This window comes from Gavia stellata, chromosome 17 (assembly GCF_030936135.1).
Source record: "Gavia stellata isolate bGavSte3 chromosome 17, bGavSte3.hap2, whole genome shotgun sequence".
NCBI lineage: Eukaryota > Metazoa > Chordata > Aves > Gaviiformes > Gaviidae > Gavia > Gavia stellata.
Genome location: NC_082610.1, coordinates 6558467 through 6576684, shown reverse-complemented (window position 1 = coordinate 6576684; position 18218 = coordinate 6558467). Strand labels below are relative to the sequence as shown.

Below are 18218 nucleotides of genomic sequence, written 5' to 3'. Positions count from 1 at the left end.
AAGTCTTACCTCAAATCAACTTCAATTTTAGAGCCAAACCTCTGCCCAAGTATCAGCTGGATATTCTTGTGACCAAATAGGTTTTTATGTAACACATACCATATTGTACAGTATCATTTAAGTCTGCAGTGAAATGGAAAGAAGCAAGAAAGTCTGATTCATACAGTCCTTTAAATAGTAACTATTCATTTCTACCGAACAAATATAACTCATCGATCTAGTGGCATTTTACTCAAGAAAATACAAATACATTTTCCTTAATGGTTCTTTCAAGCTGAATTTATTACATCTGGAAAGAAGGAGATGAAAAATAGCTTTGATGTGACATTAGAAAGTAACAAAGAGAGAACAAATGATTCATATTTACTCCTTCCTTTATTTCCATTGGACAGACACCGATGTCATGATTTTAAATTAAGAAAAGGAATTATTGCACTCACTAGAAAAAAGATTCCAATTACTTGCACTGCACATAGTAAACCCAAAGCTAATTTGCTAACATCAAAGATCGTTAGCCATACGCCATGGCCAAAACCAAGGGGCTCCTAATTTATGCCGAAAACCTGAGAAAGCAGGTCTGAACTACTCTTCTGTATGATAGCAGCCTGAAAAGTCACAGTGCGTAATTCTGCTTCTGTCACTCAGTTTTTCCATTTACGTGTTGTCGGAGAAGCTGTATAATGCATACTGTTGCGTATATAATATTAATAGAGCTTGAAAAGATATCTTTTCTGACTGCTGGCTATTTTGCTGGGATCTATCTGCATTAAAATTAACCAGGTGAGTGAATGATTTAAAAATTATTGGATTTCTGAGTTTAAAAGGCAGACTTTTCCATGGTGAACTCACTTAAAAGGCTTACCCCATCCTCATTACTGCATGAATTCTGTGCAGGTTAAATGCACAGCACAAGTACTAGAGTTTGACTGATTTGCTATTTTTTTTCCTTGACTTGACCTCCGTAGCAATTTCACAGCTCTAATACTATACTATCAATGAAAAAATTACATAGACTATGTGCATAAATGTGACAATTGCATCTGCAAACTTTGCTAGTATGTTGTCAATTTTTTTATTTTTCTTTCAAACATTAACATCTCTCTCATCTAATGCTGATTTTTGAGGTCTATTTACTGTTACTTTTTAAATAAATAACTTCGTAAGAGATTTGTAGTCAAACTACAACATGGTAGAGGTTATATATACAAAAGACTAAAATGAATTTTATACTTCCACCAGAAGAATATGCATTAAGTCAAAAAGGCTACACTATGGGACCATTAACCATTTGGTTTAACATCATAGTATCAAAGTAAAAAAAATATTTATAAATTTATTTTTAAACTGTAAGCATTCTAAACAATACTTTACAAAAATATTTCACATCATTCTACGGTACATAGAACTACATGTGATAGGAGAGTTCTTGACTTGACGACTGTAGAAGCAGAATAAACACCAGTTACCAAAGAGTTTATCAGACAGGTTTTCCGATTTAAAAGATACAGAGAAGGAGAGGTACTTCCTACCATTATTTTACTGTCAGAAACCTGAGGAACAGAGCCGGTAAATTTGCCCACAGTCATAGACAGAATCTCTTAAAAAAGGAGAAACTAAGTTTGGTTAGGATTTTTAGCAGAGGATTGTGCAGATAAACCTGGAAACTATCTCAGGTTGCTACATACTACAGACAGAACAGACAAAGGAGTTAGGATAACTTTCCCCAGTTCAGGAACATCATGATTTTCTCAATAACATGAGTAAAAATAAACCTTTGTCTCAGCAGATCTGGTCTCTGCCCGCTCAGAGACTATATACAACTAGTAGCCAAAAAAATCAGCAAGACTCCAAATAACCAAATTTCTCTTGATGCCATCACCTTCAGAAAATATCTTATGAGCTAGATATAGATATAACAGGAGACACTGAGGGTCTCTACAGACCTTGGAGATAGGTTTACTCTTGTTTAAGGTACAAGTAATTCAAGCAAGTTGAATCACAAGTAAGACCTGCTATACCTCTCTTTTTGAGTCAGTTGGATGATAACTCTGTCTCAATCAGACATGCCCACACTTTGTAGGTAGCACTTGGACTTCACATCAAGAGTTGTCAAGACTGATGGCACCTTTCTAATGTTTGCACTCAAGGGTCCCCAGCCTGCTTGATCTACCAATATTGGGTAAAGATTTTTTTTTTTTTCCATTTTCACTAGGAATGGTTGCAAATATTCTTCATTTTGAACTTTACTACCGTAACCGGGATTTCCTAACTGTGGTAGGACTCTTACATGCAATAAAGTTTACATATCAACTTTCCTCATGACTTGCATCTGTGACAGTGGGCTCCCCCCCACCCCAACCTGACCTTTATTTCCCATAACCCTGCTTAAGCAATAACCACCAGTGGTGGTTGTAATGGATGCACCTGGTTGTGATGGTGGCACTCAGCTCCAAGTGGATTCGGGGGAGACAGGTAAGTAACAACACAACAGCCAAGGGCTAATTTGAGTAATGCGCCCACCTAACCACAGTGCTGGTCAATGCCCGACTCAAGTCAAATTTGGAAGAAACTAACATCTGTAATCGGTATGCAAATACGACTACAAATCAACCATCTTACTCCATAAACAGTGGACAGCTCAGGGCCCGTTGAGCTCTCCTGCATGGCAGCGGGCTGCATGCCAGAATCTCCACTTGAACAGGGACTCCTCTCAAGGTTACTCCTCAGGGTTGAGAGAATTCTTTTCGCATCAGATACTCGATAGGTGAATTGGGAATAAGCGCGCTTGAATTTTGTAATCTTAGCTAGGTGATATAAAGGATTGATTGCACATATATAATCCTTTAGACATAAACCGTTGACCAAGTCTGGGACTAAGTCTGGATCCAGCTGCACCTAGACTACTCTCTGAAAAGGAGTTTAGAACACAAGGGGGTCCCTCTCTGAACCTCACAACTCTACGGGAGGGTGTCCCTAACAGTTCTGTCTGACCCTGTCCTCTATTCAGTAAATAATCAAGTGTACCTTGCCATCGAATCTTGATAAACCACTGTCGCATTTACCATTGAACTTTGTTAACTCACTGGTTTGTATCAATAAAACCTATTGCTGTTTCTCTCTTGCAAGTGAAGCGCACTCTCACTCTATCCACGACAGCATCAGAACGCAGTTCAACATTAATTTGCATAGTAGTACTTCTACTTCTTATCTACGTGCTTGCTTTTCTGTTAATAGCAAACGTAACCATATTTTGCTGTTTTGGAAAGCACATTTTAAAATGTATTTATTTGAACATTCCCTTAGAGATTAGTTATGTACCAACTTCCTGGAACATCTAGATGCTAATTCACAACAGGAAAGTTGATGGAGAAGTCTAATTTCACTATCTGCAATGTAACTCGATCACTGAAGCAGAAACCTTGTTTTGTCTTCAGTAAAACAAGAAACAAGCTTCTATTTTGCTATTACTCTCAAGTGTTGTCAGGAAGGATTCATCCAATAAATGTTTACACACAGTTCTCGGTAATAGGAACAAGTTCTGATTTCAGACAAGTAAATGACATGGTTTCTTTCTGATTTCAAGCAAGAGCAACATTCAGTCCACAAACTGTAAGACCAAAGTATTACTGTAATAGTGTAGTTTCATTATTTATGTTGGTTTTATTTATGCATATATGAGGGCTTATATCAGAGGCATAAGAGTCTCTCTAAAAACTATTAATCTGCCAAATTCAAAACATCACCAGTTACTGCTGTTCCAAAGCTTTTGGTTTGTTTGGGTTTTTGTTTGTTGTTTTTTCCCCCTCGGTAAGGGTGGGCAGAGTATTTCCTAAGTCAAGTAATCATGCAACAGAAAAGAAACAAGTGATGAAGTCTTAAGAGTTGTACCAATATGATAGTTTAATACTTCATGATCCTCTCTTTCTGTTATACCAACGTAAGTGTTTCACCATAGGGCCTATAAAGAGAAAATTAAAATGCGTACTACAACTGCAACACCTCGCTTTAAAAGTACAAACAGATCATATTTAACAAACGAAGAATAACAAAGCCATGTTCAATACAGGATCAGGTCCTACCTTTTCCTAGGCTTTCTTAACCACATTTATTATTTTATATTTCCAGTTTTCTATTACATATTTATTTGAGACCATCTTTTGTTTAATGAAATGTTGAATTGTTCGCAATCAAGTTAAGTAGCTAGACAAGAAGGGTGATTTTTTTTATAATAGGCTCATAACAGCTTAAAAGAAATATGATTTTGAACTACAAAACTCCAGGGACAGTTTTGAAATACTGTAAGAAGCAGCAGCTAATACATTACCAGTCTCTACAAATACACTAGCTAAGTAAAAATAATTACGTAATTCTAATACAATATTTTGTCCTGAAAATTATATGCCTAATCTAAAATGTCTCTAAGTTCCAACTGATGAGCTGTAGAAAAGTTACATGATGTCGCTGCATGTTAATTGATGCAAAATTGCTTCCTTTGTAAGAAATATTTACCATGGCTTTTTATTAAAGAATTCAGCAGTAACCTACTACCACTGAATTTCATCAGAAACCACATTTCACTAAAACATGTTGTGCATCAGTGTTTTGTAAAGGCATGTATTATTAAACCATTTCAATCCACTGATTTAAACTGGAGGCTGCAGGAATGAACTAGTGAACAATCAAACATTTGCGACTGATTAGAAGAGATGGGCGCCAGTCCTTTCTGCGCGTTACGCCAGGCTGCAAGTCACTACATGTCATTGTGCCTCAGCTTCCTACTGAACCTCCAAAAAAAAAATACCTCAAAAGAAAAAAATCCTTAGGGCTGAAGGAAAAAAAGCCTTTTGTTTTGAAATGTAAATTAGCTGCTCTTTCATTATTGCCTACTTCAGTGGAATCAGATTATCAAAACTTGGAAAAGGTAACTATTGATTTCTCTTTTTAAAAAAATCTGGTTACTCAAAGTTAAATATCATAACCCCGTAACATAAATTATGATCCAAAGCTACAAATACTACACTATCTTGTGTATATATAAAGTGACAGAAAGAAACAAAGATGAGGTAAGCAATATATATTTCAGAAAGATCCACCTCATTTCAATCTAAAGTCTACTAATGTTCTTCAGGAAGAACAAGGGCAAATTCAAAACCTATTTCAGTTCTCTCCTACAATTCTTTGTAACTCAAAGAAAACACCTCTTGAGGAATACTGTTTTTAAGGAATAGCTAATGACTGTATTCATACTACATTTTATACTCACAAAATAAGAGACTCTTAATACTGTTAAAATTTCTAAGTTCATAATATTAAATTCCTCCCTCCCCCCACCCACCCCCCCACCCCCACCCCCAATGAGTTTTAACCGACCACTATTTAAAAATGTATTGGTTGGAGACCACAGTTTGTTTTCAGTGTCTGCAATCTCTTACTTTATATGATAGAAGTATTAACTTCAACGTGTTCAGCCCTTCAAGAGGAAGGCCCGTGAAAAGCACCAGGTAGCTGATTGTACTTCCATCAGTGTCAACAGCAACACTTCTTATTTTAGCTGAGCATAGTTAGGGCATTATAAAATAGAGAAACAGGTTTTCTTGGAAATATTTCCTACAAAGACACATCAGTACCTGAAAGGCAACATTTCAGCCATAGCATTTCCCCTACAACACTCCAAAAAATGCCAACTCAACTGGTCCAAAGGCTTTCTGAAAAGGACTGCATCCACGGTAAAACTATGTCCTTCAATTACAGCACAGGCTCTCATGACAAAGTAATTGAAGTACAACAGCTTCTTTACCATTTCGTCACAGTGGGATTTTGAGAGAGTTGGATTTTTGGGGGGCGAGGGGGTGCAAGGGTACAGGGAGACTGGAGCTGGAGCGGCTTTTGACTTTAGCATAATGCTGAGAAGCACAACAGGGAGGCAAACGCACACTGACCACCTTTAAGGAAGCAAGTGACTTCTTCCCTCTTTCACCCAGGCAGGCATTAATTGGACAGTACTGCCAACTGTTGGAAATGTCATGGAGTAACAACTACTCCAAAACAATATCTTGTGTAGGTTTGATTCAAAATCCATTTAAAATGCAGCATCTCTCTGCTCCTCTGTTAATTTTTGCAGATCATATCTCCCTGATGTTTTTATCTCAAAAGACAAGAGCATAATTTTCTTTTTTTCTGCTTCTAAATAGCATAACTTTTGATGCCTTGCTCTCTACAAGTTTTGCTCATTATACTTCAAAGCACAGCTCTAATGAAACTGCTTAGATTATTCTGTAAGCATTTACCAAAAAAAAACATTTAGAAAGGTCATTTCCTAAGGCCAGTGGAATAATCCAAGAGGAAAACAAGGATTCTTTTTCATCAGCATGTCCCTCTCAGCATTTTTATGATGAGTCCATCATTTCCATCATACATTCTGCTCATTCAAAACCTTTCTTCCCTGTCCCCTTTCCAGAAGTTCCTTTGGAGGGAAAAATAGCAGCATGACATTAAATACCATAAGGATAACAGGGATTCTAGTGCAAACAGACAAAACTTAAGACCATCTGACAAGCTGGAGCACAGCAAAACAAATGCATGGGTACAAGATCCAGTTCCCTTGGTTCAGTTGTATTTGCATGATTCTGATCCTGGGTTGAAATCCATCCAGACAATGCTCTATAGCTAAGGCAAGTACATTTCTAACCTAATTTTCAACACTCATAAGGTAAACATAAGAAAGTAATAAACTGGTTTTTCTGCCATTTTACTGGAAAACTCAAGGCATTTATTCCTCCGCTGTTTGAATTAGAGAAACACATGCATATGACTTCATGTTTCAATTGTTCCTCTATTTTATTTCTACAACTCTTCCTATAAATTTTATGGTCAGTCTCAAAGGAAACTCCAATACTATAACTCAGTCTTTTACAAAGTCACTTGTTTCCAGATCTCTATTTTTCTGTGGAGCAATGTTCCTCTTCATCCTTCACTACTTATCGGTTCCTCCAGAAGTGCTACTGCACTTTGTCTCTGTTACCTGTTGGAAATAATTCCACTGCTTGACAACAGCTGTATTTCTGCAAGTCACATTTTCAGCATCACTTCCTTCTCCAGGCAACATCTGAGCAGATCTTTCACACCCCCTGCGAGAGTCTCCAAAGGCACAGGTCCTAGACGTGCTGTTTCTCTTCAGAGCTGCATAAACCACCACGCTTAAACCACGGGAGAGCAACAAACAGGACACATTCCTTTGCATCCCCATCGTTTCAGTTGTGCTTCATTTACTGAGTTCTTCAACAAGTCATGCTTCAGCTCATGCAGGAATTAAAATCCAAAGTTACAGTCTTGCCTTCCGAGAAAAACATTTGTTTCATTCTTACTGCAGTGTGTCCAACATGTTAGTCAGCTGGTGAAACCATGGGAATCTTTCCTGACACTGGTATTTAATACATATGACATCACTGAGTGTCATAGCACTGTTAGAGAAATAAACGGGATTTCAATCTCAGTCTTTCTCACTCCGTCACCTGCCTTCTCTCTTCCTCTTTCCTGAAGATGAACTGATTTTCTATCCCTATTCCTTTCCTCCTATAATGAAAGCTAAACCAGAAATATTTTCAACTCAGTTCCCTGAATATAAGTTAGTTTAATGATTAATGATGCAGTTCTTTCCTGTACATTTCTAAGAGCCAAGGACTTGAAGTGGACAATAATGCCTACTATATTGTCCAGGGCTGGGGGGCGCCCCCCCACCAAAAAAAAAAAAAACCACCCATAAAAAATGTTTTCCTCCTAGCCAAAGCCAGATTTGAAGGCAAAGGCATGCAGACTGAATCTGAGTAATACAGCACAGAGCTGTGCAAGGCTGCAAGGTAGCACAAAAGGTAGTACCGTAGGCAGTACTGCAGCATTTTTCACTATATACTACGTTTCAACTACCTCCATCCTACCTTTTATTTCCCCTCAAGCATTGCATCTTGCATCTACTTTCCACTATCCCCGATATATCTGTATACATTCTGACACTAGTAGAGGAAATCTGAAAATTGTTATTTTCACATGGCAACTCAAAGCAATGTTTTTGATTTGAAGAGTATACTGTCTTTCCTGACATTCAAAGGGCAGGCATGGTAACAATTACAAGTACATCAGACTGAAAACTAACACAGCATCAGTCATAACACCACCACAAAAAAAAAAAAGATGGCACAAGCCCACTGATGGCAATACTTATAAGCTTAAGCATGCACAATTCACTCAAAGAAAAAGAAAGAAATGCTATTAGCTCCTTTAAATGGCGACGAAGTGAATACAAAGGAAAAAAGACAGGAAGCCTAAAAAGATATGAACCTTAAGGGAGAACTTACCAGAGTATGGGGGTAAAACACTATGTGCTAAAACACAGCCTTGCTTCTAGCTTCAAACCACGTTCAATCCAGACCCCTACAGCCCTGCTTGTTTAGTCACTGCTTCATTAGTAGCGAACATTAAGCATTCCATACCATGTGTAGACTAAGTTCAGAAAACACTAAGGAATATGTTTTAGTGCTCAATATATTAAAAACAGTAACAGCAATAAGAGGTTATAAAGTAAATTCCTCTTAATCTCTAAGTCTTCATATCATTTGCTGGAATAAACAGAAATAGAGTTCTACCCCAAATCACCTTAAAGTTGCCAGGAGAAATACTTGCTCCTAGTGCTTTTCTACCATCTTCACCACTGATTTAGCATCAGGGAATAATTCCAACAGCTTAATCATGCTTCCAGTTTTTATAAATATTTAAACCTCTCAATTTAAGCAGCTAAAGGAAAAAAAACACCCACAAAACTAGACTCTCAGCTACTACAGCTTACTTAAAGTAACAGTCTACTCTTACTTAGCACAAATTTTCTCTCTTAGTGAAAGATGAGTGACTGGAAGCATATGTATTAGATACCCTTATACCCCACATAAATACCTGATTTTCCTTCTCCATCTCTTCTGCCTGCTGCAGAAGAAACATGGAACCTTTCAGAAGGAGCTGTGTAGGTGAGTAGGGAGGAAGGCAGGTAGACCGATCAATAACACACAAAGTGAGTCCAGTCTGGAAGGGTGGAAAACTGCACACAGGCTAGAACATATTCCTGCGTGAAGAGTCTGGAGGGAGCTCTGTTTTATACGCTACAGTTAACTCAAAGGGGCTAGTTTAGTTTTGGAAAGAAGAGGTCATCTAACATTGTTGGTTTTCATGTTTGACGTTAAACACTGGCTGTTCTTACCCAGCTCAGCCTAAGAATCAAGTCTTAAATACCGATTTGGATCAAAACGTTGGAAGTGCTAATTGAACTGGCAAAGATACAACGCTCACAATTAAAAGATGTCTCCATTTGGTTAGTAGCCAGATCCATAGCTGGAATAAAGTTGCAGATGCCAGCTAATGATCTGAGCCAGTTCCACTCTGAAACACAGTACTGCGTTTCTTTCTTATACATTGGAAGGGACTACAGTGATTCTTATATTGCAGTGTAGTCACTGACCTCAGACAGTGGCTCTTAAATGGGGAGCATTGTTTTCTTCTTTTCTTGGTGGCACAGATCCAGCCACAATTTAAACAATAAAATATCCAGATTCTGTTTTCAACAGAGCCATCCTTCAGCTATGATGTACAGCTCTTCCTGTTGACGTGCAACGTCCAATTACTTACAGATACAGCCTTTATTCTTTTGAGTTGCCTATTGAATTCTAAGATAAATTGAAGTACAGCCTATGTCACGCCTGCATTCTTCACTTTTGCACGTTAGAAGGTGCATTGTGAAGTTGATCAGTACTAATCTGACAAGTGCCGGAACTTTCAATCATCATTTTCACTACACATGTTATGCAGAGGACTAACAATATTCCTATGAACCACTCTCAGTAGCAAACGTTACGAAAAACAAAAGGAAAACAACTTTTAAAGCATCAAAGGCTTAAAATATTCAAATGACAAACAAACTAGAGTTGTTATAGACGTATCTGGGACGCTGTAGATTTGATAGGTGTTTCATAACTACTATAATACCCATTCAATACCCATTAAGGACAAACATATCAGACAGTCATAAATATAATTCAGAAAATAAAAACAAACCCCACAAACTTGAAAGCAGAACGCCTTATATTTCACAGAATTAGACGGCTCTCAGAGAAAGGTAAAAGGAAGTTAAGAAAAATCGCTTAGTATACCTGAGCGCCTTTGTGTGTTTGGCAGCAGGATGCCACAAAGTTAATTCCTGTACTTTATAGTCAAACAGAAAGTTATTAAACTGTTGAAGAACAGTATCCTTCAGGATACCAAACATGCCACAAGTAAGAGTGACAGTCACTCTGATCCATACCAAGAGTCTGCCTTTTCTCCTTATAGCCCCAGAATCAAGTAAACAAGACACATGAGCTTTTTCCATAGGTGCTGAACAAACAACAGCAGACTAAATACACTAGCAGGTTGTAAAACAAGAAACTTGTTGAACAAAAAAGGAGACTGATCTGTATATTATGTATTCCTCCTTTACTGTGGTTTCATAGACTTTAAAGTGAGTAGTAAATCAGGTGTGCATTAGCAAAAAAAAAAAAGGCTTAAAGAAGGAAAAAAAAACAGGATTCACTGTATGTCAGTATTTCAAGGATCTAAATCATGAAGCAAATTTAAGTACAACCTCATACTTATGTTCTTCTAGTGGGGGATAAATGAAAACAACACGAATTAAAAAGCTGACCATCTTTCATACAAGAAGCCTTAACCCAGTGAGATTTCCTATTTTAGGGAAATCAGAGCTAAATATCAAAGGACAAATTGAAAAATAACCTGTAACCATCTCGTCTATAAATAAAAGAAGAATTTTCCACTAAAAAAAAAAAAATAATCTTTGAGTGTTGTCTTGGTTCTGTCTTTGCTAAACTGAGTGCCAATTTCTTACTCTCTTTCCATACGTGCTAGGAGGATGCCTCTGGGAGCTTTATATTATCCTAAGAGTCATGGTGATTCAGTGAACTCAGTGAATGGTACAATGACCCCAAAGGTGTCAAATGGGTGGTTTTGTCAGTAATTACTGAAGGTGAGCAAATAATTGATTTAAAGCTACGTCTGTTAGGAGTTTTACTCCAGTGGAATGCTGCCAAGCCAGTTAATATTCCCAGGGCTACGTGCCTGCTGAACAAGGCAAACTTCTATAACCTTGACCCATAAAGACTGCGAAACAACAAAGTTTTGGTGGCTTTTTTTTTTTAAGCTAAAATACCTTTGTCCATGGTCCTCCCTCATTGGTAAGACACACTTAGAAATCTGTTGCTATTTCTTATAACAGAACAAGTTCTATATTGTTTGTTCCACTAGTATTTTGAAACCAGGTATCAAGCTCAGCCTTACATACACTATAATACAGGCACTTTAGCTGCTCAAAATGGTTTCCATATATAAAAGGAAGTCCTTTATTCAGTATCACAAAAATAGTAATTCAAACCACAACTGGGCAAAGGACCGGTGCGGTGTGAGGGTCTATGAATGGATTCACTTAAGGCTGAAAGTTTATTTACTCTGAAATCGATTTTGTTAAAGTATGCCATGGTCACACGGGAAGAGGTCTATAGTTGTGAACACAGTGGTCTTGTGAACACGGCCTGAAGTTTTAAAATGTCTAAGCAATTGTTAAGCAAACAAAGATTAAGGGTGAGACAGAATGAACATGTTTCTAACAGTGTAATTTCCATTTACGTAATCACTTCATTTTTGAAGTCTTTGTGAGTTGTTGGGGTTTTTTTGGTTTTGTTTTGTTGTTTGGGGTGGGTTTGGTTTTTTTTTTTTTAAGTTTAATCTTCAAAAGATTGCACCTTGATGTTCACTATGAATATCTATATGCTTTCACACATTACTGGAAGAGTTATTTTCTTCTGTTATTTTGGAAGGCAATTGCACCTCCAAAACCAACCTCCAACTCCTTATAAATATCCTAGGTTGGAGCAGCAAACATTCATTATACAGGTTTAACCAGGGAGAATTTCTGTTTAGTTTAGCCAGAAATGCACCAAAACCACCAATTCATTTGTTTGTGTACCATTCATTTTCTCCAATACTCCAAATGAAGCTGTAACGGAAATCCAGATGATCTGAATATTTTAAGAAACAGGCATTTACGTGAGCATATTAAGAATGATCCTTGGACTAGTGCCGAGCTGAAAACCCAAATCAAATGAAGCAGTAGTGACTCTAACCATGTCTAAAACCACCCATCGCTGCTTTTCATGAAGGCAGGATTCCATCCATTTTTCCACTTAAATCAAGTTTTGTATCTGAATTCCCACACAGGCTTTTGGAGAAAGAGAATAAAGGAAAGCAAATAGAAAAAGAAGTCTTCCCACTTTTCTCCTCCACAGAAATAAAAATTTGAAACCTAACACAGATCACTTCATCAATTCCAAATTATCTCAATTGACAACGATGCTGCAAGGCATAGTAATGATGGTAAAAGAATGAACACTGTTCTTTGCCCCAGTCACCTGTCTGGCAGAAGTTACTACTGCTATTGTTTGATACAATTTTATAGATCAAGATCTTCTAATTCCAGTGGATTCTGTTAAGTATATATCCTAAATGCTGACTGAAAGCTTCCATTACTTTACACTCTTCCTTTGAGGAACAGTGTGCCATAACATGGGTCAAAAGGCTAAAGTACTGCAACGAGAAAATAATCATTAAAACATCCATTCAAAGACAGTATTAAATCCTCAGCCATTATAAATCAGCATAAATACAAACATATTAATCATAGGAAGTTACTATTTCTGTAATTATAGTATGATTACTGTATGGTAAAAGCAGCAACTCTCAAGAAAGCAAATAAGTAGTGAAATGCATATTGATTAAGTGTAGAGTTAACCAGTTTATAACAACTGATATCTGTCCAAAAAAGAATAGATTGCCTAAATTTTATTAACCGTTTTTTCCCCATCATACCATTGCCTTGTCGTTTATATAGTTCTGTATCTATGATCGCAGATCCCTTTTTTAATGCCTTGTCATCTCTGTACGTAAAAGTTGTATGAAGACTGACATTTTCACTCTTTATCAAAGGTCGTACAGAGACACCTTGAAGCCCAGCTACCCCAAGTAGTGTAAGTATGATTTTTTATTTTTTTTTTTTAGAAATTTTACCTCAGTTTATTTCTTTTTATTATTACTCAAAAGCAGATGCAGGATTCTGCTCATCCCACCCATTGGTCCAATCATGTTTGAAATCCAATTTTACAAGCCTAGCCATTTTCAAAAGCACAACTAACATTTTAAGCATGGATTTAGAGGTTATGTGAAATGCTGCCAGTTCATAAAAGGATTTGAGGCCTGAAAAGGTTCAGATCTTTCTCTGAAGTAGATTTGGAGGGGTACCTGCCATGCAAACTTCGCAAAAGTTTCAGAGCCAGTTAAGAAGAGCATATGCAAAAGCACCCGCTGTTTCACGTAGGTAAGGGAGTTGCTTGGAACAGCCCTCAGGATGTGTCAGATGCTGCTGCAAGAGGAGATTGCACTGATAACTCAGCCTCGCTGGGAAAAACCCACCGAGATAACAGATTGCTGAGTAAGCATTCACCGCAACACCAATTTCTGAAGTTACTTTTTCAGCAGTGTTAGACCTATATGCCATAAGAGCAGCAACCAACGGGCATTATCAACATAAACGTAATGTTCTGTTGAAATACAAGGAATCTACAGAAAGTTTTTACCTTTTTTACACTGAAGCACGAGACTGTCCAACCAGAAGCCTGCAAAAGTGGAAGCTAGCAGAATTCCAGATCAACGTGTTTGCCAGGAACAGTGCTGGTCTCTAGTATAACTTCTTGCATTTGAAGGAAGTGGCAGGATACAAAAAAATTAAAGCCCTGTGTTATCTGTAGAAATAATTTGATATTTTTATCTGTAAAAGGTGTATCCAAATTTGATGCCTTAGCTGTTGAAAAAATGCAGCTGTTTCGAAGCATTTCATTCTATACAAGCAGAAGCATACATATCTATTCAAGCCACTGAGAAAAGATAGCCAAAAATCAATTCTGCATACTTCATTATGTGTCTACAAGTAGAAATCCTTTACACAGAGGCACATACGCTATACATATTTATGTATTTTCCCTTGAGCAAAAGAGATCTTTTTACATTCAAAAAAAATACCCTAATGGAATTGGATACAATTTTGCAGTCTTTAGTTTCTTTTTATTAGCACCCACAATGATGTTTTGGCATCTACTCCAGATGAGGAGACCTTCCCACTGCCGCTCTTCTTCATTAAATTAACAAGAAACAGGTAAGAATTCTCTCCATCCTTGTTAGCGTGTGGTAAGTAATGAGCACTAAGGAGATTTCCACACACACACTCTCTATAAAACAGCGTTAGCTGTAGAACACCGAAAGATTTACCCTTAAGTTAGCATTAGGTGTACATCATTTATCCTGTTTAAAGTATATGGAGCATCGGTATCTGTAGCACAAGAGGAATCTCTTCCATTGACCTACAATTCAGGCAAAAGTGCTAGCTTGTTACTGCTTTCTTATTAGGAGACTTTTAAGCCATATTTTTAAATTATTTTTAAGCTTTTATTTTAAAAAATTAAACCTACACCAATACCATAATTTCTAAGTCATGAGCAGTTACAAGCAGAGCAGAACAAGTCTCCCTCCCTCCAATGTTTTCTCACACTTTACATAAATAGCATTTTTTTTTTTTCATCTTTGTATAGAAAGAGTAGCACCTGGATGTAGCTAGCCTCTGGTAAGGTACAGGTAAACAAGAGTATCTCCAGAATAGTATCAATAATCCCAATTTATTCATTTACCACTTAATGTCCCTTTTTATCTACCCTCCTCCTAACATATAAAAACTAGCCTCTTTTCCCATCATCTCCCTCCGATATCGCATCTCATCTTATCAGATCGCAGAATGGCTATGGCAATTTTTCAGTTCTGACTTTGTATAGTGAAACTTCCCAACAGTTTCCCTGCAAATCACGTTGTTGGGGGGATTGCTCGGCTATGTGTATTTGTTTCCAGTTTAGTCACCAACTGAATTCCTGAAAACACACCTACTTATTTCTCCAGATGGGTCTTTGCAAATAGTCACAAGAACAAAGATCCTGTTACCTGTCTGAATATGCTTTTACAGGAATGGCTCATGCTACCTTAAGGATCATTTCATTCCCTAGAATGTGGAAAGATCTAAGGCAGATGAAATTATTCCATACTGCTGCTTTCCAAGGTTTATTCACCTTCCTCTGGTAGCGACCATTCTTGTCAACAGCACATTGTTCTACAGGTTTGATCCAGTGTGACAAAAACTTCATATTCCTGTAATGACTAAATGTTATTGGGAAAGGTTTTCCATTACACGTAAAAGTACTATTTTAACATGTGGTACAATCATCAAGCTTAAGCAGCAAAGAAACTTCTGATGTCCCTACAGTAAAGAAGAGTGAACGTTATAACATTTAACCCAGTATCAACTTCTGTACATCACCTATTTGATGGAAATGGGTTAAGCTTTTCAGATTACATTTTATAAGCCAGTGACGGAGGATTTAGCTCATACAAAGGGAACATATATTCCCTAAACACTTCGTTCTGGTATATGTGTCCTGTATTTCTTCCTAGCTATTTCAGAAGCTATTTGAATTTTGTCAGTCTAGGTACATATGAAACAGGCAGTACCACATACTACCACATTAAAACAGATAGAAATGCAAGTTTTTGCGTCCCTTTGATGAACTGATTACTATTTCTTTAAAACAAAATTTACTATTTAGTTTTTAAAGCAATTTAATTCTTTCTGTTTCCAGGAACAGATAACAATCTTCCCTTGAGCCAAAAGAGCTCCAGCCAAGTAGAAATTAGGGAAGGAATGAGGATGTTTGAAATGGGGACAGAAGGAGCAGTATGAGTTAACGAAAGATATTAATTTAAATGTCTGCTTTCATACTCTTTCCTGAGCCAAATACAGCACATCTGTGTATACTGAACAGCAGAGAGTTGTTTGACAAGTAAATAAAAAAGCAACTGCAGAGAAGTCTCTATTCACTGTCTGCGCAATTGAGGAGTCTATTTCTTCGATACATCATTCATGTATGAATGCAGAGATTTCACAGAAAGCAGTATTTGAGACTGATTTTTCACCAAATTAAATAGCACGGGTTGCACTGATTGCAAAGTTAGAGATGCTTAGTGAAGGAAACAGAAGGGAAGCAGCAACGCTGCCGTGGGTTCTGACCCCCCCTCGTCCCATTGTCATCTAGGCACCATGGTTACAGATTCATTTCCCAAGCCTTACCATTTGCATGAAGCCAAATAACCTTACTCCTCAACTGAGAGGGGAACAAAGCAAGCTGCAAGGCTAGACTTTCTAAAAGAGGTCAGGATGGATTGCTAACAATCACGACTATTCGGTATCCCCCATACACAGCAGCAGCTAAATAACAGTCTAATTTTAAAAGCATATAGCTCTCGTTTACGTTCAGATTTTCACAAGGTTAGTGCAGCCAACATGCTGTCCCCTTTTGAAATTCAAAAAGCATCAGATTAAAGTCGTTCGGCTCACTTAAAGAAAATCCACTGCAGATTATAGGTATTAAGCCTTTCTAAAATGTCTGGTCCCTTGGCAAACCTTGGCTCCCTTCACGGAAGGAAGAAGAAAACAAAACAGAACCAACAAAAAAGCCACAGTGCCTATTTTCAGAGGAGCACATGCCAGGAACTTGTGTATTCTGCACAGACTAGAGGGGCAGATCTGCAGCGGGGCTGATGGACTCTGCCAGTCACTAATAAGCGGTAAGAATACAATGGCTATGTTGCATATTTTGGCACAGAAAATAAGAATTAATCACCAACTGATCCATTTCAGCAAAGCAGCTCAAAGGTTCAGCTACTTACTAAACACAGTTGTTTGATTTGCACCCTGGCTGAGCTTCACCCCATCCTGAAAAAATACTTCTTTACAAAAAAGCTGTAAGTGAAACAGCAGTAAAATTGATTTTATTTCTCCATTTTCGAGAGAGACATTCTCTCTTTGCACATAGAGCACACATTTCATTACCCTGCATCAGGAAGAAGAAACTTCCTCAACAATCTAATGCCACCCAGAGCACAGCTGCTTTTCAGTCTTGTCAGTTCAATTTTACCACACATTTTTTCCTTTTCTCTTCCACATTTCAGCAAAATCTCACTTCCTTCCTTTTTTTCCTTGTTTGCTGCCATAGGCTAGTCTGAAACAAACCCGTGACTGCAAAATCGTTCAGACTTGATGAGGATGGCATCCATCAGGTGGACAAAGTGCGTTACTGTGGTTATCGTCACCCTAGGTCCCCCGGTTCGCCAAGCAATTCCAAGGTACGAAGTCACAGCTCCTAATTCTGTAGTCATTCACGTCAACAAAATCACAGAAGCACCTGAAAAGCATTATCAACTATTGAGAATCCAACAACTATATGGTACTAGTAAACAACCACATTCTGCCTACCACTTATAGCACCAGGAAATTTCTCTTTCCCCGCTCCTACTACCAAACCAAGTTTTGTGAAGACCCCTAACAGCTGCTAGAAATATGTTAAAGGGTTATATTACAGTGAAATTACAGAGACTGTATCCCATCACAAACCTCTGTTTCCTGCCCTTTCACAGAAGAAGGTGTTTTGACGCTCTCTAGGTGAGAAGACAGTAGCAAAGCCAGTGATAACACACATTGTTGGGTGTAAGTGTGGTGGCCTGGAAGAAGCTCATATGGAGAAGTTAGAAGGATGTTCTGTTGCAGCTTCATCTCCAACTAAAAGGGAAAGGTGTTAGTTCTGTGATTCGATGGGATTCAGCAAATACGCGCTTGGTTTTCTAAGTGCTGCAGTTTGTCCAACAGTGGGTAAATCCGTTTTGTGACCATAAACTGACAAATTATAAGCATTCTTAAGTGACAACAATAATAATATGTAAACGGCTGGAAAAATTAACAATTGGGGTAAAATGCACCAGCTGGCAGCATACCAGCCTTATCTTCCTAAGATAGCACGTGGAGACAACACACACCAGAATTTTTGACGTTTCTCTACTCCTTTCCATAGAAGCTATCAATCAATATCGACAAGTAAGATATTGAGAAATTCTATACACATACATTTCTTCAGCTTGTAAGAGTCACACACATTGATTTCTCTCATGATTCACCGAAACATTGTTTGTTTCAACAAATACAGCAG

General features: G+C 37.7%; 1 protein-coding gene across 1 annotated transcript in view; it reads right to left on the bottom strand.

Annotated features, from left to right (window-relative positions):
* LUZP2 (leucine zipper protein 2) overlaps nucleotides 1-18218 on the bottom strand; it is a 205511-nt gene that overhangs the window by 180259 nt on the left and 7034 nt on the right. The window lies entirely within an intron of this gene.